At 38.1% G+C, this 25,889-nt stretch overlaps 1 protein-coding gene across 6 annotated transcripts in view; it reads right to left on the reverse strand.

Moving 5' to 3' along the window:
* The window catches only part of DGKB (diacylglycerol kinase beta), a 565,198-nt gene that overhangs the window by 82,783 nt on the left and 456,526 nt on the right, over window positions 1-25,889 (reverse strand). The gene's annotated exons all lie outside the window — the stretch shown is intronic.

The raw sequence follows: 25,889 nt of genomic DNA on the forward strand, positions 1-25,889 counted from the left end.
ACTTCATCTGGTGATAACTGGCTATACTCAGAGTAGAGAGAAAATGTTGGAGAGGCCAGTTCATTTCTTTAGAAATAGTTTATGGCCCCTGCTGTCAATCACCACAGTATAGCCTCATCACAGAAAACACTCTGGACTGGCTCTCATGTGAACTACACTCTAATACTCAAGTATTTAATAGCTAGTAGATAGCACTGGAGTAGGACTCAGGATATCTGGACTCTATTCCTGGATCTGCCACAAAACAGATCTTGGGCAAGTCACTTCACAACTCTATGCCTCTGTTTTCCCATCTGTAAAATGGGGATAATGACAGTGACTTCCTTTGGAAAGCATTTTGAGATCTACTGATTGAAAGTGTCATGTAAGAGCTAGGTATTACTGCAGATATTGTGTGTTATTTTCAAGTGACATTAAAAGGTTTTTATCTCATCAGATTTTCTGAGGAAGGAGGGATTCAGCCACACTTCTAGACGTGTTAGAGATCTTTTATTTTAATTCAGGTTTTAGATCAATAATGTGTAGACTGGACTATGCTTACACAACTAGATATCACTAATGATCTCACAAAGTCTCACAGACTAAGGCACCAATTCTGGAAAGCATTGGTAGTCAGACCTTCAATGCACTTAGTCCACCGTTGACATCTGGCTAAGTCTAGAAACAATGACAGGGCCTTTGCAATTTGTGGGCTACTTGACTGGTTGTACTGCTGGTGCAGATCCTGGGTCTCTTTTGCTGTACTAAGGCTCAGAGATGGTGACTAGAGTGTCTGAAGTTCAGACACCCTGCAGCACCAGAATGTTATCACCGGTTTGTTGGCCTCCTCCTGCCACCAAGAAGAATATCCCCCGGGACTTTCAGGAAGCATACACTCCCTGCTTCAAATGAAAAATTGAATCCATGAACACAGATGTCATTGGGAAATGTTCTAATGAACAAAGCGCAACAAGATGGGTCACCCTCTTCCACCTCCTCCCTTAGTCATCCAAGCACATTCCATCAAAGTTTGTACAAGGGCAAGAGAACTAAAATGTAATCTTGGAATAAAAGGGTCATGAAAAACAGCAAGACCCACAACAGCAGCAACAGTAGTGATTGTATTGTATTGTATACCTGAGCAGGGAATTTTTGCTATCAATGGACAGTAGAGGAGCATTTTTGCAGATTTAGTCTGCCCATGTTTGCATTAGTTGAAGAATATATTATGAACTTTGATAGGTTTACGCACACACACAAAAAATGAATGAAAGAAAGACTCTTAAATTAGGAAAGCAGCATATAAGTAATTCACCCATTTATGGCAAAAATCTTTCCAGGGCAGACCTACAGCAACGGTTCTGTCATCACCTCTCAGATTCTATGGAATTTTCGATTATTTTGGAACTAGATTGTCCACGAAAGACACCTTTGATGGACTTGTTACAAATTCTGCTTTCTAAAAATTTCTACAACCAGCTTTATGATGTAATGGTATTTTAAAGCAGCTCAAATATGTTTTGTTTGGAAGTTAATGTCTTGACTTCCAAACTTCATGGCAGATAAAAACATGGATTATAAACAACACTTGAGTTTACTTAGAAACTCCAAAATAAATAATTCATGTTTGGATGGACTGAATTCGAGACTTTTAGAAGGTGCCAACAGATGGTTTACATTTATAGAAAGCACACTTACTGACTTCCAAACAGAAATTAAAATTCATAAAGTATATCATTAGTACTTCTTAAAAGCACCATTATGCTTATAATGTGAATTTGGATTTTCCCAGGTGAACCGTTTTCAATCATAATTTTACTCAGGAAAAAGTGCAACAAATTACTTTCTAGCTACTATCTTGTGCTTTCAACTGTAATTTCAAACTGCTTTCATGATCAAGCCATAGAACAAACTGATAAGCAGTGGAAACCAGAGAAGTTTGGTATTTTCAGCTATTCTCCATTTAAAAGTAATTTAATTTTTTTCCCCATTGCTTAAATGAAGGAGTCTGTACTGTCAGTCTTAATCCATCATAGAGTCTAAGGCCTCAGTTTATAACACCTGAAAACTGTAACTGACTATAGTGAGTTTGCAGCTCATGAAAAGGCAGGTAAGTAACTGTTCCCAGTTGGTTTTAGTAGCCCCTGGGTACAGGAACAGCCAACATAATAGTCTGGTATTACAGCAACATTTCATTTTTAGCCAGACTTGCTGCTAACCGATTGCTAACACTTAACGTTTGTAGGGTTATGATCAAGCTTTACTTAAAGCCTCTAAAACATACAGCTACAAGCTTTCATTAAGTGCTGCCATAAATCTCTCTACTCTAACCTTACCAGATTTAATGTTTAATCTTTTCCTCCTATACAGCAGCATAACCCAAGATTATAGCTAACCCTCCTCTAAAAGGATGTGGGAAGAGGCTGCAGTTATAGTGCACGATGTGGGGGAAAAGTGCCCTCTTTCCCAGCAAAAGGTTGATGAATTAAAAACGATCCAATGCTTTTGTGAGTTTCATATTGCACCGAGTGGCCATAGTGAAGCCTGCAAGCTAAATGTGCCCACACCTCTTTATGTTACAGAGATTTTACTAAGCAGCATCACATTCTTATCTAAATTGAACCCACTTCAATTTAAATTGGACACTGCCTAGTAGGAACAATAATTTCCAGGGATGCATATTCACCTTACAGCTGAGGCTGGCTGCAATCTATTCCCTTTCCATAGAAATCAGGTCATCTCTTGGGTCTCTGTAAATAATCAATGCAGCCCTCTGTTGACATAGTTTGTATGTATATAAATCAGAATTCAATTACATTATTTATTATCTGTATTGCCCAAGCACCTATAAGCCCTCGCCGTGGACCAGGGTCCCATTGTGCTTCACATTGTACAAACACAGAACAAAACAAGAGATCCTGCCCCAGAAAGCCTACAATCTAAGTATAAGACAAGAGACACCAGATGAATACAGACAGACGGGGGAATACAAAGAAACAGGGAGACGATATTGGTCAGCATCACAGGCCGTCATCTCAGCTCACCAGCAGCCTAACTGTTGTTAAGTTTTTTGCAGCCCATCACAGCAAAGGAGAGTTTTGAGAAGGAATTTGAAGGTGGATAATGAGTAGCTTTGTGGTTGTTCAGCAAGTGAGAGGGGCTGCAAATATACAAGTAGGCGATTGAGGCTGGCACCATGGGCCGATGGTATCGTGTTATTATTGTCATAGGCGCCGAGTTTCTAATCTGCCGGGGGGGGGAGGGTGCTCCCCCTAGCTCTATCCAGGCCCCACCCCAATTCCACCCCTTCCCCCAATGCCCCGCTCCTGCCCTGCTTCTTCCCCTCCCCACTTCACCTACCTGCCTCTTCCCCACCCTGTTCGGCCCCCTCCCCCGAGCACGCTGCGCCCTCAAGTCCTCTCCCTTCCCTTCCCAGTGCCTCCTGATGCCGCAAAATAGCTGATCCGTGGCAGGCTGTAGGTACTGTGGGGGAGAGGGAGGTTCTGACATGGGGGCTGCTGGGGAGTGCTTAGTATCCACCATTTTTTTCCTGTGGGTGCTCCAGCCCCCGAGTACTCACTGAGTCGGCACCTATGATTCTTGTATTCATGCTGTTGTTGTTGTTATTAATGGTATATTCTGTGTTAATGGCACAGTTGATGTTGTACAACACACAAAGAGAAAAGGGGCCTGATACAGCTTTCACACCAGCGTAAATCAAGGTAACTGCTCTGAACCCTTCTTCTAATCAAAAAACAATGGCATTTGAGCTACTAAAAACAAGCTTTCCACACTTAGTTTAGAAACATGCTGCATATTATTTAAAACAATCTTACTGATGTGTTTATTTGACTAAACTTACCTAGCAATAATGAAAGATGCCAATACAAATCTCTATTGCAAGTTATACATATAAAATTATACTGTATTTGTAGCTCTGCCTGGTCCACCCAATTTTGGGCAGTGAAGAAGTGTCTAAACATGCATATCATATATGCACATTTCAGCTAGATCATATGCACCTAATGCTCAGCATATCTATCTGTGCTCCAGAGTTATGTATGCAGCATGAGTAAGGAAAGGCAGGTGAGATGCACACTTCCCCTGCATGTGGTGCACCATATTGTGCTTGTCACTAGGACCAATTCTGCCAGGTAATAGCTCATCACTATTTTGTCTGCATTTTAAGTGTTTTTTGGGCTATATTTGGTATTTTTCTCCCCTGCAAGTTTACTAATTCACACTGCACTATGACACATATTCCATAATTCACACACACAAAAATAGTGCCTCTAAAGTATTGCCATCTCAGGGGCTCTGTGGCTTATGGGAACAGAAAAAAAATGTTGATTTCTCTGTGCAGGTGAAACTGGTGTAGGGAACCATATGGGCCTCAATAATTTGCAATGGGTTTCCAGTCATTACTGTGAATTAGTGAGGTTCTACTGTATACTGATACAGTATACTGATCCTACTGAACGTTAAGCCACTGTATATGGATAAAACCAAATCTCTCACCTGAGTTGCATTGTTTCACCTCCCACAAATAGGAATGCCTGAAACATGATTTTGCACACTTGAAGGATTTACTAGCATTCCTTTCAGGTGGACAGTCAAACAAATGGAAATGAAATACTGACACATTAAAGAACCATACCTGGGGAAAGGGGATTACTACAAGAAAGTGTTCAAGGCTCACCAAGCGTACATTTTATCAGACTGCATAGTCACAACTGCTTTGGGAGGGTGATTATTAGAGAACCCTTTGTTGTTGCCGTCTGTGTCTCAGTAAATATTTCTAAAGTCAGCTTTCTATCAAGAGCTAACCTCAGATTCCCCAGCTATTCTAACTTCAGCTCTGTTTCAACACTCTAATTTTCCTAAATTTTGCCCAAATGCAGTCTCATGTTCTGGGAGCATTATAGATCTACTAGTGGCAGAATGGGATAGAGTGGTACTTAAAACTGCTCTGATTCACTGTGGTGCTTTCATGTAAACAGTACTAGTAAAAAAGGTGTGTGGGCGGTCGGGGTGGATCTACTAGTGGTTACTCTGTTTTTTAACTGTCACTGAAGTATTCACAAGGCAAGATCAGTATTGGTTTGAATGTGGAATTTAAGTAGCTTGATGGAAAAATATTCCTTTGGACTGGATATTAAATTTCGATCTGAATAGCATATAGAGGACTATAAATTATTCTGAAACAAAAGTTATGTGAAATGGTTGCAATGGTTCCATTTCCAAACATTCTGCCCAAAGTCCTGCTAACAGATCCAGTCATTCATTGATAAAATACAAATTAACAACAAAACTTTCATGAATTACTTCTAATATTTTAACTGATACATATTGCCTCCACTTAGAGAGGTAATGTGTTCTGGAGGATACGGCACTGGACTGGATTCAGGAACCTGTGTTCTATTCAAGACTCTGCCTCTGAGCAACTGTATAAGCTTGGGTAAATCTTTTCACCTGTCTTCTGTTTCCCTTCCTGCTCTTTGTCTGCCATGTCTAGTTAAGGTTTGTCTAGAAAAACAAAGAGCAGTTGAGTTTAGATAAGTGTTACCCCATTTTCACCTTGAACTTTTCTGTGTTGATGCAGGTTACCTTCTACCTCAGTTTAGCATGTCTAAATTAATCTTAGGGAGGGCCTTAAAACATGATAGCTAATCTTGACTTAGATCTTCCTAGCCTAGACACACACTTAGATTGTAAGTTCTTTGGGGCAGAGACTATTAGGGCTTGATCCATTTAAAAATAAGAAAGGTTGGTCACAATATAACCAAATTGCTTAAGTGTTTATTGTTTGCTTACTTTTATTTGTACATATGTCCACTGTGAAAGAAATGGCAACCCCCTCATAATTCCTTAAATGCACAGTTATAAAATACAGCACTCTGGTAAAGGCACCACCATGTTCAGTTGAAATAGTTGCATTTGCCTTTGTTTTCTTTAAATCTTTTACATTCTATTTTGATTCCTAGGGTTCTTTAACACACACAGACCCCCACACTATACAAACACATACACGCACAAGATTCAAGTGCAGAAGTCTGTGCCAATGAAAAGAGAAAGTGACCCCTGAGCAATTTGTCATTTTCATACCAGTTTTAAGAATTTGAAATGACTGCCAATATCTTCATTTTGGACCAACAGTTAATTAACATACAGGCCAAATCCTGTAGGCCTCACTAAGGCCATAATCCTGCGTAGACTTCACACAATGGCTTAAATTTACACACTGTGGTTAATCCCATTGAATTCAATGGGACTACATAAAGTTAAGCATGTGGGTAAATTCTTGCAATAGCTGGCTTTACGCCTTAGTCGGGCTAAACTCCCATAGAAAGCAATTGTTTAAACCTATTAGAAAAGCCTAAAGCAAGTTTAGTTTGAGCTTTGTCTGAATATGGAGTAAAGAAAGCAGGAGACTGTGCTGTAGGAATACATGTAATGTTATCCCCTTTATATTTGCAAAATTTAAAGTTACAAGATAAATCATACATAAAACCTGATAATTTCAAATGTTTTTGATAAATCTACATTAGCCTAAACTAACAAAAAATCTGTAAGAAAAGGTAATACTGTTTGTAAGGCGTTTGCAGATAAATGGAGTTTTCTGAAGAAGCTGTGCGTTTCCACACAGTTGTTCAGAGACCTCAAAGCAGTTGCCAGCTAGATTGTCTCTAACCACTGTCATACCCTTAACTGTATCTACTGACATCCCACTTTTGTCTTCAAACCAGATGTCATCCATTACTGAGAACATCCTCTCCACAGGTGCATTAGGGGCTCCGTATGCCAAAACAAATTCAGTAAAGCGCAGGAGATTTTAGAATGCATGTTTTTTTTTTAATTATTTAAGATTTTTCACCCATGCTTCGGCCAGCTTTCCTCACCCAGAATCCCATGCCTGAGAGACAGAGAAAAGACTCCAGTTAAAAAGGGGCTTTCATGGGTCCATTATTTAAAGTAAATAAATAAATGAATAAGACGCTGCCATCCCTGTAGTTTTGGGGCAGTGCTCTGTCATGTGATTGATAGGAGCATCGTGCTTGGTTCAAGAATTACTTGAAGTCTCTTTACCGGGTCAGTGGCACTTAAATGTTGCAGAGCTGACATATTTGGTGCTGAGAAGAAAGTTTTTGATGGACGGGCCTGTGTATATCTGTGTAACTAAGGCCGAGCTTAAATGAGTTTCAGTGCTACAGCTGAGGATTGAAATCACCATTGCCATACAGAGGATTTGAAACTCCATGATAGTTAATTAGGCTGTTGCTCAGACAGCTACATCAAGTAGTTTAATTAAGCAGCCTTAGTGACATCAGTATCTTAAACACAAGGGGGGGAATCCTCAGCTGGTGTAAGTGACCATAAACCGATTGAAGTCAATGGAGCTATGACCACTTATATCAGCTGAGGATCTGGCCAATTGTGCTGTAACAGGCTTGCTCATATGTATCTAGTTTCTTGTTCCCTCCACTTTCTGAGTTAATAGAACTGTTCCTTTCTATGGAGAAGCCTGTGATTTTGCAGCTAACTATTCTTGATATTTGTGATATTAATATAATGTGAGCATGAATGTAATTAGAAGATGGCTTTTTCTGAGCAAGGGTTTTTTTTTCTTCTGGCTGACAGTCAGAGGCAGGGCTTTAGAAATCTCAGCACTGCATTAGGAATTTCTCAGGTGAAAACTGGAAATTTCTAGAGAATCTCACCTTTCATTCTTCCAAAATCTGCACAAAGATGTTTGCTTCTCTTTGTTGCTACTTATAGGTTTATTGAGCAGCATCCATTGACAGCATTATCAGCTGCAAGCTTTCAACAATCATAAGGTAGCACTTCTCCCAAAAATAAATGTTGGGGTTTTTATTTGCCTTCTAGTTTCAGTCTGTAGGATTCACCTTGTCCAAGCTTTCCACACTGGCTGTGCACTCCCTATCTGTGCTACTTTTGAGCTAGCTGAAAAACATGCTGCCCAGCAAATACTTTAGGTGGATAAAATAGGATTAACTAAGTAGTATTAGAGAATAAATGTTTGATTTTTATTGCCCTACTTACTTTTTTAAACTCCATCTTACACTTTAACTTTGTGTTGCTTTTGCTCACTCAAATCTGAAATGTCTGGCAAATTTTAAAAAGCAAGCTTTGTTTTCCAGTAATATTCCCAATTGTATGACGGTCACTGTATTAACAGCTGTTATGAGAGGTCAGAAGTCAAAGAGGGGGCAAAAGAGGCCACTCTCATGACAAGATGGTGTTTCTCAGAACTCATCTGGACTGGTATACAGGACATGTCCGGTTGGGAAGAATGCACTACTAGATGACAATTCGGTACCTGTATTTATATATTAATCAGTGTCTTTGGATTCTCAAGCATGTATGAAATATTTCTTGGAAGGTTTTCTGAAGATGTCCTACAAAAACATTACTACATTTCATAACATCAAAAAAAATGAAGTCTATTTATTGGTTTAATTAACATTTCAGATTAGGAGACTCTCGATGAGATTCGAGGCCATGTTCCAAAGAGAGCAAATATAAGCACAAACACTACAGCTTAACATCTTGCATTATCATAATCATGCAAATCTATCACAGTGATAAAATCAAGACCATATTTAATGTCTTCCTCAGGTCTTAACACACTGTATGAAGCATTTTCTAATGAGGGGAAGAAGTCACACTCGGCTGACTTCCTATCTCTCCAACATAACCCAACTCTGATACTTTACATACTTTCTATCTTTTTTTGTGTGTGTGTCTATAGATATACAGTATAACAATGTTATTCAGCATGCGGTACAAGTAGTGCATGTTAGTTAAATGGATTTTTTCTTTTTCAATTATCTAGCAACACTTTTGTCAATTATCTTGCAATTCACATTGTCCAAACTTGTCATAATCTTCATAGATCTGTCAGATTCCTATAATGAGGAACATATGTTAAGAAGACCCCCAAATCCCTACAAGAATCAAACATGTGGCCCAGACCAAAAGATATTTAATGCATATGTCATGAAAGAAATTGAGTGATTTTCTGAATTCACTGGTCACAATGTCACCCTTCCTTTCAAGTTGCTGCAAGTAGTTCTTCACTTTTACAGCTAAAAGACCACCTTCTCTCCTATTAGCTTTTGTTTTAGTACAATCCTCTTACTTCCACAGATGAGCTCTTTTCCAATGTGCTGGATTGCTAAATGAAAGTCTTTTAACTGCCTATCTATGAACTCAAGCCAGATTCTAGAATGCTACTCTAAATGAATATCTGAGAATTATGGGATTGTCAGATTTTGACAAGACATGCTATTCTAAGACAGGTCTTAGAAGAATTCAAAATAGATTCTACACAATCGCCTTGTTAGGCCTTATATGGGGCAGATATAACCTTTAAAGACAAACAAACATAAAACACAAGCAACATAGCCAGACCAGGGAAAACTGTGAAATACTGTTTAAACTAAAATATGCAGCTAAACAACAAGTTTTTTTGCTAAATTACCTAACATTTCCATTTAGTTTTGATGGTTCTGTTTGAGCAAAACTTAACAAAAAAAATATTAAGTGCTTTTCCTGTGAATTTAGTGCTCATGAATACTAGCTATTCAGAAAGCTGAGGAGACCAAAGGCTTGATTCACTATTCTGTTACGCCAGTTTTAGGTTGGTACACAGTTTTACTCTATTCATTTCAGTTGAGTCACACTGGTTTAAAGGGGTGTTGAATCAAGGTCTGGAACATCTATTTACCCAAAGAACAAGTCCGATATAGATGCTGATCCTCTAAAAATAGTAGAGACCCTGAGCAGTATGATTGCGCCCTCCTGCACACTCCAGTAATCACCACAACTGATCCTAGCTATTTATCTTGGAGGGTAAACAAAAGTAATTTAGATTTGTTTTGTCAGAAACTTTTCATGGAGGAAGGAGATACAATTTGAGGGCTCACAAAGGACAGGCTACCACTCCTCTCCTCAAAGAAGATAATAGAAAATACGAGGCTGTGAAAAGCAAGGTCTTTTATGAGATCTGGTGCAAGGAGGGGCACTGAGGAGATAGATGGAAGGCCCTGGTTTCAACCTTCCAAATCCGGCTGATAGTATCCCTCTAATGGGATGACCACTTACTAAGTGTTCCTTCATGGCCATAGGTCACTCTGCAGTTCCCTGCTACCAATTACTCCCATCTGCAGGGACCCTTAATAATCACAGTGAACACGTAATTAAAACATTCACTTCCTGGGGTTTCATTTATTCAATTCATTTATTCAAATTGGCTCTCCAGGCCCCAACCCTAGTTCATTCACTCTCCCTATGGGCGGAGGGTGGAGGTCGAGGGAGGTAGTGATGTCTGTGGCCCTTCTTCCCAGAGCTAGGTCCCAGTACTAAGTCTCTCATGATTTACCTGGATGGATCTGAGCCTTCTTCAGCCCTCTGGCTTCCAGGCCCTCAAAGTTTTCTCCTAATAAGGGCCTCTAGCAGGAGCTGGGACTAGAATTGCCAGGCTTTCCCAGGCTCAAGCTCAACTTTCCTCAGCCCTCTCGTTCTGTCTTCAAGGTCCAGACACTTGTCTCATTCAGAAGCCTCTTGCTCCATGCAGCTCCTCTCTGTCACAGCTCCTTGATCTCAAGGTCTTCCCTAGAAGAGCCTTTCATACCCTCTGCAGTCTTTCCACCATTTTCTGAGCTTCTCCCCTTCATTGCAGCCTTCTGCTGCTCTTTACAGGGCAATCACCCTGCTCTCACTCAAATATGGCTTATTCTGTGATCAGGGTTGGCTACCCTCAGCTCTCCAGCCCTTATGGGGTGAGCCACCCTGTTACAGTACCTCTCTCTCATTCTCCAAATGTGAGTCATCTTTGAAGATTGAAAGCTCTTCAGCACAGAGACCCTTCCAACCAGTGTGTTTATATAGAACCTACTCAAATGGGACTCTGATCTTGATTAGGGCTTCTGGGTGCTATTATAATACACATACTAAATAATAAATGTCATTCAAACATTTGGATTCTTTTCTGAATTGAACTCCAAGTGTTTTGATAGGAAGTCAATCCAGGTAACAATTAAGGCAACAGCAAACGTTGCCTTGGCTTCCAGAGGCACTATCAAGCCCTAGTTTATGTGTTTTTACAGTGGTGGATGTTGGTTTACTGCACACTTTAGTTTTGCAAAGTATTTATTTCTAATCTTGATTTAAATACATAAGAGTTAAGACTAATATCTCCATTGCTTTGTCTCATAAATGGCATGGAAAGTAACTCATTAAGAAGTGACTACTGCTATATTACAGGCCCAACCTACTGTACAGTCAGGGCCAAATATGTGCCAAGCATCATTTGACTGAAGATTATTTAATACACAAAGATATTATCTGTGCTGTAATTCTTGTACTGAACAGATTTAATAAACGTATATATATAAATTTCTAACTGAGACAATCCTGGAGCAATGCACTGAAATGCCTTAATCAAGGTCATCATCCAACATAAAAATCATCGAGTCATCTTTCACTTTAAGCACTGTAAATATTTCTCTTCTTACACTGATCATCACAGCAAGAACTCTTGGTTTTGGATTTGTAGGGCTTCATCTTTCATGAAGACAGACTTTCAGAGTGTTCCAAAAAAAGAGCCTTTTTTCCCTTTTATGTTCAGATCATTTTGTTTGACATAATGAAAGTCACTTTTAAGAAGAGAATTCATCCAGCAAAAGCACCTGACCAGATACAGTAACTTTTATCTTGCGTGTACATATGATCATGTCATACTTTTCCAGTGGGTTTACTGTCATCTATAAAACTCTCTTTTTCAAGCTAAAGTGAGCCAGCTCCTGAGTTCCAAACATGAAGCAGAAAACGTGTGGCACAATCCACTACTCGCTTTGTTATATTTACCCCTGTGCAGAGAGTCCACACGAAGCCTACGCTCCACTGAGTGCCATTTAAGTCTTATTCTGAGAATTTTTACATGGGACTTGGTGCATAGGCCTTCAGAACAGAGGTTGAATTTTACCCAATGTGATGGCTTTTGAGGCTTTTGCCTCACTGTGGATTGTGGTAAAACACTTTTCTGAAGGATAAATCAGTGTTATATAGTGTGTGTTGTCTTAATTTGTGTGCATGTTCACTCAGATGCTGTTTTGATGGGCAATGGACACAATTTTAAAAATATAGACATGTAATTTAATGTGTGTTTTAACAGTATTACAACGATGCTTACTATTGAGCCTATGTTTCTCACTTCAGAAAGGAGAGCTGTGGAACTGGGATTTTTTAAATTGAAATTGAACAGTTTATATAACTTGATCAAGGTGTCAATCATCTTACAAGGATTTCTGATGTCACAACAAAAATTGTTGACTGTCCTTTATTGGCATAAGGCTCTTTATGCTCCATGGACTCCTCTTAATCATCCATTTCACCTGTTCTTCCCTAATAGTTTAAATCATCTTCAAATGAGCAAAGAAATTTTTAAATTAAATAAAAGACTCATTGAGATTTTAAAACTTGAAAAATTCACAGTTTTTAAAGGAATTTTTCACACAATGTGTAGGAAATTGTTGCCAGTGAAAACATTTCTTCCCTGCCGGTAGTTGGTCTTACAAGCTGTTTAGAACTTGTAAGGCAAAAAGACGCTACTGTTGCTTTTTCACTGATCTGTGCACTGTTTCTTGGAATTAAAAAAAGCAGTGAATGGACTGGGAAAGAGGAAAAACAAGAATGAAACAGTAAAAGTGTGGTAGAGTACTGATAGCTGAATAGGACATATGCTACGTAAAAGTCCTGATTTAGGAAAGCACTTCAGCATGTGCTTAGCTTTAAGCATACAATTAAGTTCTATTGACGCCAATCAGATTTAATCAAGTTTAATCAAGTTTCTCGAATAGGGGCCAAATAGAGAAGGGAAAGTGTAGAGAAGAGAGTACGGACATAAGGCAAAGAAAATACAGAGAAGAGAGAACACTGTTGAACCTAGCACCAACCTAGGATTTAGGCACTTAACTTTAGATTTTAGGCTCTTCAGCCAGGAACTATATTGGTTATGTATTTATATTGTACCCAGAACAATGGGTCCATGATCTGGCCTGCTAGTGCTACCACAATACAGATAAATAATAGTCACTAGATGCTGATTTGTCAAACATTATCACTCTTCATATTGCTTGTTACTGTTTATGAAGTATTCTGTGGAATGATTTAATCAGCCTCAGTAAAGTATCACTTGGGCTTTGAAAGACTTGGTTTTTTACTTATCTTGTCCAGCCAGGCCCCCATCCCCTATTTTTTTTTTTTTTTGTACTGAATGAGACATTTAGTGCCACACAAAAAAATGACCAATAGTCTGACAAATGATTTATTCCAAGTCTGGTTTCGCTTCCACTTTTTAGAAAAGTTTTCTTATTGGTGATCAGCAGCTGAAACTACTAAAAGTCAGTGAGCAAGCAAGAGCTTTTCTGAGAAGTTGGAGTTAAATCAGACTGGGAAGTAAGCAGAGTTAAACATAAAGCCAGACAATCAGAGTCTATCATTTGCCTTTATTATAGGACAAGGAATCTCTCCCAGAGGAGATAAAATCACACCAGCCAGGTTACAAAACATGGATTTCAATGTGATCACCGCTAAGATTTTTTAAAAAGAAACTAAAAGAATGCAAAGCAAGCACTTCTAGATTTGATGGCTGCTCTAGTGAGAAAAAAATAGGCTCTTTCTTAATACTATACTTAGAGAGCAGTTATTAACTGAAAAATGCTATAGTGCAATTCATGTCTATCATCTTTCACTGTTGTCCATTTCAAATGTGCTCAGTTTACAAGTCAAAAGAAACCTAATAAGCTAAAATGAATAAGTAATCTGAGATCTGAAAGTTAAAATGTTCTCCCTTTCTGGTCATGCAAACGAAACAAGGATTCTGCACTCAGAAGTTTATGGACAATTCTACTGATGATGTTTGAGTCAGAAAAGAATCCTGCTTACTCTCCAATAGGCGTGCCAGCTCCATATCTAATGCAAACATCTAATAAAGTAGTCAAAATTTATTGTCAGTAAAATAAGCAGATGTGACTGAATACATATAGGGAGCAGATCCATTGTGTGAGATGATGATGAACCAGCTCCTCGGCCCTGCTACAGCCCATTTGAACTGCTCCAGAGCCACAATAGGGCTATAAAGTTGCTTAACCAGCTTCCTGAGCATTCCTCCAATGTGTTTAAAGCTGACATAGCAGCTCTACGCCAGCCCCTTCTAATTTCAGGGACAGGGACACGGCTGGAGGAGCTCCTCACTCCAGCAATCCCTGGCTGCTGGAACAGTCTGTTAGGGAGACAGCCTGGTACAGTTTAGCACAATCACAAATCATGGAGTAGACAATAGATGGGAAGATCAGTACTGCCCTGGATTTTATAAGCACTCATACATCTCTGCATTACTGCATTTTTTCTAAAGCCCAGTTTCAAGGACTTCTGATGATAAAAATGTCTTCCACTGACATATATGAATGAAACCCAATATGTTAGTGTCCCTCCCTATTGCCTGGAAATAGTAGGTACAGAAATTGTTGGCATGAAACTTTAACTAAAATTATAGAACTCCTTCAACCTTTCCACTCTCACTGTGTAAATGTGAAAATATTGTAAATCTTGTTGACAGTTATTGCCATATCTATTGGCACACAGTCAGCAGCAGTTTGAAAAGTGTTGTGCAGCATTGCTAGTGCCCATTACCTTTCTGCTTATCCTTTTTTACAATTTATCTTCACCCCAGCAGGCAGCTCCTCACAGCGCCATTAATTTGTTAGGCAGTTTATACTTTCCAATACTACCTACTTTATAATGTGCTCTTACAAACAGCCTGGTGGTTTACTGGCAACACTTTGCAGTCTCAGGAGGGAGACCACAATTTAAAGGCAGCAGGTAAAAATGGAACAGGTCACTGAGGTGACATGGCAGGCCTCATTCTGGTCTCACCGAGGCTGGCTTATCACCTGTGTAATTGCATTGACTTCAGCAGAGTGACTCCTGATCTATGCCTGGTCTCTGAAGAGGGAGGATGGAGACAACATTATCTAAATGCTCCCTTCTTTGCTGACTGCAGTGTGACATTTGCTTACCCCACTTCCCAGATACAGGACAAGCTTTGCAGAGCCTCTGCTTGCCAAGGAATAATAGAACGAGATACGAGTAAAATATTTGTATGATTAAATGGGTCTACATTTGGTGAGCCTGATTCTTTCTGAACAAAAGAAAATCCAAAAGAACTCAACTACTTGATAAAAGAGAGACTTAACACATGTATGTGCTTGCTCTCAGTCTCTCTTCCCCTCCTCTCCCGCCTCCTATTCTTCTCTACAGTGTTGTGGCAAGTGAGCAGTGCACTAGCGAGAAAATAGCACCTAACTTGCAACCTTTACAAGGCTATAATGAAATTTGTTCACATCACCAGTATTTTCAGATAATTGTATCTATTTTTTTAATGATTGGCATCATCATGTATAAAATCTGAAATTGTTACTCAGAATTAAACTGCTGTCAATATGACACCTTTCACAAACACTCAAAGAACTTGACATTTTCTATTAACAAGTAATGAAAAACAGTAAGTTTGTACTAGAATGGATTGGAGAACATGATTATGTGAAATGATCTGCTAGGCTACCCTATATGTATTTCAGAACCTTTAGCCCTACGCTTCAGGCATCTAGGTCAGGGTTAATGGGCAAATGGTTTGGGTAATATACTATTGGATGTTCTATGGGATACTTGTCTGCTGTTAAACAAATTGAACATGAAAGATGAATGTTGCTGCCTTTTCATGTAAAGATCATCATGAAAAAGCATATATTTGGCAGTGTAAAATATCAATGTCAATTTTAACCACACCCACATACACCTGATTGCACTATGCTAGTCATGCCTATTTAAGGCATATTCATTAGCAACAATTATGCATAATGTTCATAGATCTCACAGCCAAAAAGACTTAGAAAGGGTTAACAAAGTCTCAGACTTAAATTAATCCAACCATTCTGCCTAAAAGCTGCATATTTATTATTTTCTGTGCACTTGCAGTGTTTTCGAATAACAGAACAATTCCTTGATTCGCAAAGGAATCTAAATTACAATAATCATATGCATTCCTTTCCCCAAGAAAGGAAACACCTGTTATAGTTAGTTAATTGCTGACTTTTTTGTAAGCATTTGGAAGAAAAGTAACTTTTACAAATAATTTATATCTTAAAATCTTCTGAATCAATGAGACAAGTATATTATAAAAATGGTATGAAACCAAAAGAGCTTAACAGAGAAAGCAACAGATGTTTTCATTTTATTAATTAAAGGAAAAGTCCTTACCAAAGCACTTGATAGAATATGATTATTTTACACAGACACAGACTTGGGGCCTTTTTCTAGTGACACATTGATTTAATATTACTGCAATAGTGGAGTTACTCTTGTTCTCCATGAGTGTGAGATCAGATTTAACCCTTAGAAAAACAGTGGAATGGCGCAATTTAAAAAAATACATTTTATTATTATTAAACATAAAGGAAACCTCCATCAGAGATTTTTTGATTAATCTTAGAGTCCTCTATTCCAGCAGCAGTCCCATTTCAAAACAAGATTTTAATGGGACTACAGCCAGAGTGGAGGGGGGGGGGAGAAATTGCATATTCATGGATTTATCAAAAATATCTCTATTAAAGAGACTTATTATATATTAGCAGTTCTCAGTTCCTGAGAACTTACAACGTTTCTCAGATCCACATTTAGGAGTACAGTATGTGCAAAATTCTGCTTTTAGTTAACACACTGCATTATTCTTCTTTGGTATAATTCTGGTAATTTCAATGAAATTACACCAAGGGGAGTTACATCCTAGGCTGTTTACATCACACATTCCTATATAAATATCTACATTTGGTGCATTGCACAGTAAATTTTAAAGTAACAATTATTTGTCTCTTATTTTAGCACACTTAATTCTAGATTGTCACTTTACTGTTCTGTATTTCCTAAACTGCCAACACACACCAGTGAAATGCTGTCAGAAAAAAAGATTGTGCCATGGAAGAAACAGAAAAAAGAATCTTATCAGAGCTAAAATTTAGCTTTCCCTAGGTTCCACTGAAACACAAAAGAGCTAAATATTAGAGAGTTTCACATTCTGCAAAGTATGTTCTCAACTCAGAGCTCAGGTCTTTACATGGATAAATACTAGCAATGCTAGTGTCTCAGAAATGGAAAAAAACAGTTAGGCCATCTAATCCATCACCCTGCCAATGTAGGATTAATTGTGGAAACTGTACGCACCACCGATTATGCATCACAAGTACAATATATTAAAACCCTTTGGAGATCCTGGACATCTATTATATTGTATATCCCCTCTTAAGTATTCATTTGGCTGTCAGTCTAGAAAATACTAGTTTACTTAGATAAGGCATAAGAGTCATGGAAGGCCTCCTTGGCATATAGCCCTCTGCAGGGGGATGAAATGACTTGGTCCATAATTACAGAAAGCAAGTGGCCACATGCCCTTGCATAGGATGTATGTAACCCTTGCATCTCCTATTGCTGGCCAGAGTCTGGAATAGCTGATTTAGAGCATAAGTAACTGTCTATTCTCCACTTTTGGGTTGGTGTGGCACATGGCCCTCCCATTCCTGCCTAGTTCCCTGCACAAACCCATTTACTTCAGCTTCCTTACAGAGTAGCTGGAGTGAATTTCTGTTTGAAACCATGAGAGCTATGCATGCAAATCCCTGTACTTAGAAATAAGATAGTCCTTTATGTCATTTTAATCAATCTCTGCCATGTGTGTTACTTAATAGCTTTGTCTTCTTATAGAAAATGAGCAACTTAAGGGAAATGAAACTTTTCAAACATACATTTTCCTTCTGGCAACCTGTGAAATACACCATAATTATCCTCTTTCGATGAATAACTCTTGAAATAAAATGCACAGTCTGTGGTGTAATACAAGGAATAATACAATGGCAATCTCAATTGCCTTGTAAATAAAAGAATTTTTTATTATAATATATACTACCCAGAAACATACATACATACCTACTTTATAAATATAAATCCAAATCAGATTGTCACTCTAATTCTTAAGAGGCTACTACTTCTCAATAATAAGAATAATCATCACCATTTTGCAATCATCACAGATAATACTTTTCATTCTATAGCAGAGGTCAGCAACCTTTCAGAAATGGTATGCCAAGTCTTCATTTATTCACTGTAATTTAAGGTTTCACGTGCCAGTAATACATTTTAACATTTTTAGAAGGTCTCTTTCTATAAGTCTATATATCATATAACGAAATGATTGTTGTATGTAAAGTAAATAAGTTTTTAAAAATGTTTAAGAAGCTTCATTTAAAATTAAATTAAAATGCAGAGTCTCCTGGACTGGTGGGCAGTACCTGGGAAGTATGAGTGCCACTGAAAATCAGCCCGACTGCCGCCTTTGGCACAAGTGCCATAGGTTGCCTACATCTGTTCTATAGGATTCCAACATATGTTACTCTGGGCTCAGTTCCTGAGGTCTGTGGGGCTACTTCCATGAATGAAAACTACTTAATGTGAGTCAGACTCTGCATAAATGCCGTGCCACATCAGTGAAAAGTTGATTTCCAGGAGAAAAACTCGCACACAGCCTATTGCACAACAATGAAGAGGAAAGGGGGGGGAAAAGATATTTTCAGCAAGGGCCCCAAGACAACTCTTTCTCTTATGAAGATGGTCATCCTATCTTTAATATCCAAGTAAAGCAGACAGGATTTTGGTTTTAAGAACTCACCAGATGAAACACATGGTATACAATTTAGATATGTCAGCAGGATAAAGGACTGAGTCGTCAACTCCAGCTCTTGTGAAACTGCTGAAAAAAGATCAGCCTGCAAAGGTTTACGCATTACAATAATGATTTCATTTGAACACTGAGATCTTTTCTGACTTGTCACTTTCAAGTATGTCCATGATTAAGCATTCTAATGAAGCATGAAAACAGTGATAAAGCTGGAAGGGAAAGCTCTTAAAGGGAAAGTTCTAATATTTTAAAAAAATCTCAGCATTCTAAATAAATTGTTATTCTGAAGATAATATTAAAAACTGAGTTTTGTTACTCTATCCAGTCTCTCTCAGAAAATTCTCTCAAGACCCGTCAAGGAAAAAAAATGGAGAGTCTCAACTGGTATCCAGGCCTAACCTTAATGCAATATTGTACAAGGAATTAACAAACTTTCAAGTTACACCATTAGATGATAATGATGTGGATGTTTTCACTACTGTGCTTTTTGTTTGAGCCAGGCCTTTCAAGCTTTCGGGGTCCATGCAATGATGTAACATATTATATCAATGTGTGTGTATGTAAGAATTAACTGCACAGAAATAAGTTCCACAGGAGGTGTGCAACACCGTGAATATCATATAATAGAGTTGTTTTTTTAAATACTCAGGGTCCTCAACACTGAATTTCCAAACAATTAATGATTTGACCACTCTACATTCAATCAATGAAGCTAATCCACCATCAGTATGCATAGCTCTTCTATGAATTGAGACACTCCATCTGCCATAATCCTTTTTTCAATATTTTTTTACATTAAGGAATAATATGTAATTTTTTTCATGCTTCAACATTTAATCGATTTAGTCACTGTATTTAAATGACTGGAAATTTTTCTGCTTACTGGAAATTGGATGCCAAGTGTATCATTCACAGTTCTGAAATAGACACTTGAGTTATATTTACCCAATTTAAAACAAGTTCCTCTAAATTAACCCAAATAACCCAGAAAACTGACTACTAATATTGGTGAAATAGACAACAGCGGGTGCGTTCATTTCTATCAATCCATATAATAAGTGTGTGTTCTAAAGTACCTAGATAGGAGAGCCAAGTCATATATTCAATTATGGTACTTTATGAAGATGTTTGTTGCATGCTAAAGCGATCTTCATGTCATTTTGTAGTTGAAAAAATATAAATAAATGTAACAAGTGGAGGAAAGCAGAACTTGATAGTAATGAATATAAACTGAAACTAGGAATTGTAGAAAACTGATAAAGAAATCAAGGGACACAGAGTGAAATCTATGGCCAGCAGAGTTAAGGACAATAAGAAGGATTTTTTTAAAGTACATTAGGAACAAAAAGAATCCTAACAATAGTGTTGATCCATTACCAGATGGAAACGGTAGCATTATCAATTCTAATGCAGAAAAGGCAGAAGTGTTCAATAAATATTTCTATTCTGTATTTTGGGAAAAACAGATGATGTCATCAGATTATAGGATACCAATCTTCTATTCCACTAGAATCTCAGGAGGATGTTAAACAGCAGCTGTTATAACTACACATTTTAAATAAGCAGGTCTTGATAACTTACATTCAAGAGTTTTAAGAGAGCTGGCTGAGGAGCTTGCTGGACCATTAATGCTGATTTTCAGTAGTCTTGGAACAATGAGGAAGTTCCAGAAGACTAGAAGAAAGCCAATGTGTCAAAATTTTAAAAGGGTAAACAAGATGACTTGACCAATTATCAGACTGTCAAAGTCCATAAATCCCCATCAAGATGATACAGGACTGATACAGGACTTGATTCATAGTAAATTAAGGGAGGATAATATAATTAATATCAATCAACATGGACTTATGGAAAGTAGATCCTGTCACACTAACTTGATATCTTTTTTTGGATGAGATTACAAGTTTGAGTGATAAAAGTAATAGCACTGATGTTATATAATTAGACTTCCGTAAGGCATTTGACCTGGAACCACATTATGTTTTGATTAAATTAGAAAGATATAAAATTAACATAGTACATATTAAATGGATAAAAAGCTGGCTAATGGATAGGTCTCAACATGTAATTGTAAATGGAGGCTCATCACTGCACATGTGTTTCTAGTGGGGTCCTACAGGGATTGATTCTTGGCCCTATGTCATTTCACATTTTTATTAAAGACTTAGAAGAAAACATAACAGCCCCTGGAACCCTGGCCCTTACAGATGCAGACCACCATGTTACATGGCTGCTGTTGAGTTCTCCTGTGGCCTTGCCACTTTCCCTTGCTTCAGCATCTTCCCATTTTTGTGACTGTGAGTATGCTGTCTTGACACATGTTGCTCCATTTCTATGGCTTCTGCTTTTCCATCCAGAAACTCATAATAGAGAAAGTACACCAACACAAATTTTCACCCAGAGTTATTGAATCATAGGCCATGAGCATGGTTTATATCTAAATGCTGAATTAAGCCATGAACATGCATTGTCTTAAATTTAAGAAGCCTCTGGCTAGTAGCTCACTACAGGTTTGATGTCAAGTTGTTCAGTTTGATTTCCCTTTTCTTAACATTTTGTTAAACATCAGTATGCCTGTTGCTGTGCAAGGTGCACAGGAAGAAATGGTCCCATCCTGAAGAGTTTACAATTTAATCCTGCAAAGATTTATGCTTATAAACCTTGCTCACATGAGCATTCCCATTGAAGTCAATTGGCCTCCTCATGTGACAAAGTTATATGTGTGTGTGTGCGTGCGCATGGGGTGCACGTGTGTGTTCTTGAAGGATTGGGCCCCAAGGGTGTGATTCAGTGAGGTGCTTAACATAATCCAGCACCAAATTAGGCTCCCAATAAACTTCAGCACTTGGGATTTGGCTCCAAATAAGATTCAGCAAACAAAATATAAGTATTTTTCCTCACCAAAAGAAAGCTTTGGCAGTGCAATTCTTATAATAATATATTTCCTTCTGTTACAAATATTAAAGAAAACAGGGAAAGGTTTGAGAACTTGATTTAACATTTCTGACAGGAAGAGAATTTAATATATAATCATTGTTGTGTATCTTTCATGGAAAATATAGTGTCACAATATAATCTATGTTTTGAGTGAGTGTCATTTGCTAAAAAGCAGGTAGTTCAGTTGTTTACAGTTATATGTCTAAGCTCATATTTCAGTCTACAGGCCTTTTCCAAACATCACCTTTTCTAAACATTGATTCTTTGCTTTCATTAATATTTGTGTATATTCATAAAGAAAAATCTTGGCCAAATAATGTTAAAGGATTTTGTTTAAGCTCCAGAAAGAAAGATGGTTCACAGTTACAGCTAAAATGCTGTCCTTGGAATAATCAGTAATGTGTAGACATTTCACAGATCTGTTAATGCCAGGGGATCCGATATAGTAAAATATTTCATATGAAAATTTTGCAAAAGCAAAATGCTCACCAAACTTCTAGCTGTTCTAGACTGCCACCTAAACCTGTATTTAGGTCTCTATAATAAATGGATTTTGCACAAGAGAAACTATAATAATTCGTTCTTTACTCAATCAAGTATTAATAAGCATGTGCATTTCTGCTCTAGAAACTTTTCTTGAAATAGGTCGTCTTATTTATGCACAATTTATTTTAGTTCGACAATGGCTACGTCTTTTCTTGGTTTCTCCCCAAAGATTTGATCCACCATGCATGCTTGGAATGTTCAGAATGGCAATTCCTTCCAGAGAAATATTGATTAAGTCTAGCTGAATTCTATCACACATAGTTACAAAGCTAGTTACAAGCAGAAAATATTAGTGCAAAATGTCACATCTGACATCCTTGCACAACTCCCATAGAAGTCAGTGAGAGTTGCACTCATGCACCCAAGTGAATAAGTTGACTTTTCAAATTGTTAAATTTCAATTTATGTTTCATTGATTTTACTAATGGGATTGTTTTGCAAACAAATTGGAGAAAGTACAGAGGAGGTCAAAAAAGATGATAAAAGGTTCAGAAAATCTAACTTTTGAGGAAAGGTTTAAAAAAACTGGGCATATTTAGTCCTGAGGCAAGAAGACTCTGGGGGACCAGTCTTCAGTTATGTTAAAAGATGTTATAAAGAGAATGCTGATCAATTGTTCTCCATGTTCATTGAAGATAAGGGAAGAAGTAATCAGCTTAATCTTCAGCAAGAGAGATTTAGGTTAGATATTAGGAAAAACTTTCTAACTCCAAGGATAATTAAGCACTGAAATAAGCTTTCAAGGGAGGTTGTGGAATCCCCAACACGGGAGGTTTTTAAGAACAGATTAGACAAGCACGGGTCAAGGATGGTCAAAATATACTTGGTCCTGCCTCAGCACAAGAGGCTAGACCACATGACCTCTCAAGGTTCCTTCCAGGCCTACGTTTTGTCCTGCCAGACAAAAAAGGTTGGAGACCACTGCCTTACTCCCTTATGCTGGCTAGCTCCATCACAAGTAGCAACGCAAGAGAGGAAGCAGGCTTCACAGAACAAATACATCCCTCCACCCCCTGGGCAGGAGGGGCCAGGAGTAGGTAGAGCTTTGGCTCCTCCCCCTTCAATACAAGCAGTGGTGTTGCTGCATGCATCAGGCCACATATTCTGCACCAGGCATTAACTTAGTGCAGTTCAGTCCCACAGTCTCTCTCCTGGCCTGCTTCAGGGTCAGCAAAGCAACATGATGCCTCTTATTTAGGGCAGATTGCACAGTCACAATCCACTCTTAAGTGTTGACAGTGTTAATCATTCCAGGATTCAGGCTGTGCGTGTCGAGCTTCAGCCCAATGCTCATTTTTATGGTCAAGTTATAAAATCACAAAAGCAGGGATTTCTAATGAAACACAGATTGATCCACAGTTTTAGTGACACAATTGCATTGCTATTATTTGATAATACTAAAAATGATCTTTAATACGGCTCAAAAGTCCTAATTAGGAGAATTAGATTTTCAGAAAAATCAGATATGTATCCTTATAAAAACCTTATGTTAGCTAATAGTCTACTATAAAGTGTGGCTGTTTAGTTAGGTCTTGTGATTAGATGCCGTGTTTGGATATAAAACCAGCTGAAAGGATATTTATTCAGACTAAGTAAATAAATGAACAGAGAATAACATGCAGGTGTGTATTTATCTTGGTTCTCAAACCACCAGTACAAACTTCGGCAGAAGTCTTTAACATTTTGTGAAATGTTTGCTCCAAACTAAAAAATACACAAGACTTTAAGTAACTAAAATGTATTTAAGGGATAAAAAAGATACTAATCTAAGACAAGATGTGACTCAAGGACAAACTATTCTGAAGCTAGCAAAGGAATCACATTGTCTGAGAACAGACAGGAAGTCAGCTGTTTTGATAGCTGATTGATTTAAACTTTTCACCTTACCTAACCAAAGCTCTTTATAAATTCCAACTGTAAAGTCAAAGTACTTCTTCACACACTTCAAAAAACCTGTTGTTTAAAAGAAGCTCTTTAAAACTTGAAAATACATTTCTTCACCTAACAAATTTGTTTTTTTCCTATCTGGTAACTACTAGGGTTTATCCACTAACTACTTACTTTAGACTTAAATGTTTAAGTTACTACAAGGCTTGGGAAAGGTACTTGATTGACATTGGAAGCAGAGTCACATTGTTTACCCACAGAACAGATACAACACAGCCAGTGACATTCCAAACTTCTTCGCACTACCCAGCAACATTCCTGAACACTGACATGGAGGGACCACCTTTAAAGGTAACTAGGGTCCTTCATTCAGTCCTTGAGATCTCTGCTGAGACTGCCAGCAAAGATGTAAACAAAGTGTAATAATTATTACTGTAACATGGAGACAAGTCCACCAGTCACTAGACAAACTGCTATCCCGTTCGATACAGATCTTCAAACAGCTGAGAGGTTACAACAGTTTTCATCCATAGCAATTTGAAAGGCATGTGAATCGCTGCCCTAGACGCGAAGGGCTCTGTATCCCTTTGTTTGTTAGGCTATGCCTACATTACAGTTGGACCTTATAGTGGCACAGTTGAACTGCTACAGCTGTAAAGTCTCCTGTGTAGCCTCTTTTTGCAGGCAAGACAGAGCTCTTCTGCTACCATAATTAAACCACCCCCAACAAGTGGTGTTAGCTATGTCGGCAGGTGAGCCTCTCCTGCTGGCACAGAACTGTCCAAGCCAGCACTTTTGTTGGTGAAACTCATGTTGGTCGGTGGACAATGCACAATTTTGATCTTTTTTCTCTTGGTGTTCAAGAACCAAGGGATTCTAGTATTGACAGTAGCAGCAGAAACTCTGTAGTTGGTAGGAAGGTGTGGTAGCGCCATGGACCTGTCCCACCTCCACATGGACTATCAGAACGGGGCTAAAATGAGGACGGGAGTGAAGGGAATGTGCTGCACCGTGCTAATGGGCATAGTAGATGCCATTGTTGTGGCCAGTCCCTAAGCAATCTCAGAATCCTTGTGCCTTCTTCAAAGACAATGCCTCAGTAAACTGCTGCCAATACACATTGTCTTCTCCTCCCAGTCAGACAGTGGTTTAAAGCTACAATATATCCCATACTAGTGTCATGAACAAACAATGACTTAAAAAAAAAGTTTAATGTCAGAGTACCAGATCTGGAAAAAAACCCCAGACATTTAGAATCTTAAGAGAAGCAGCAAAAGTAAAAGGATTCAAATAAAATCAGAATGTAAAAATCCTGAGTTTTATCAAGTTTACCGAGAAATATGCCTTTTGAATGTTTTAACCCATTGAAGTAAGTGATCTCTCTATTTGAAAGTGAAAAATACACAGAGAGCAAAAGACGTCTGTAAACAATAACTGTAGGCCAGTGGTCTCACATTGTGGTCTGTAGAACCCTTCCACGTGGTCCGTACCAAATAATATTTTGAGTCCAAAATGTTGAAGTGTTGTGTGGGGAGGTGGGTTCATGAGAAGTTCTCTTTTAGAAAGTGGTCCACAAAATGTAAAACTTGGAGAAAAATTGATTTAAACTTCTTAACTTGTGATATTTAATGTTGTGTTATAATGAATGCCTTCCAGCTCCCACCAAGTAAAATGGACTCTTATTTACTATAATGATTGTCTGAAATAACTCTTAATAATAACATCTTAGGAC

The sequence above is a fragment of the Gopherus evgoodei genome, chromosome 2 (genome assembly GCF_007399415.2).
Source record: "Gopherus evgoodei ecotype Sinaloan lineage chromosome 2, rGopEvg1_v1.p, whole genome shotgun sequence".
Taxonomy (NCBI): domain Eukaryota; kingdom Metazoa; phylum Chordata; order Testudines; family Testudinidae; genus Gopherus; species Gopherus evgoodei.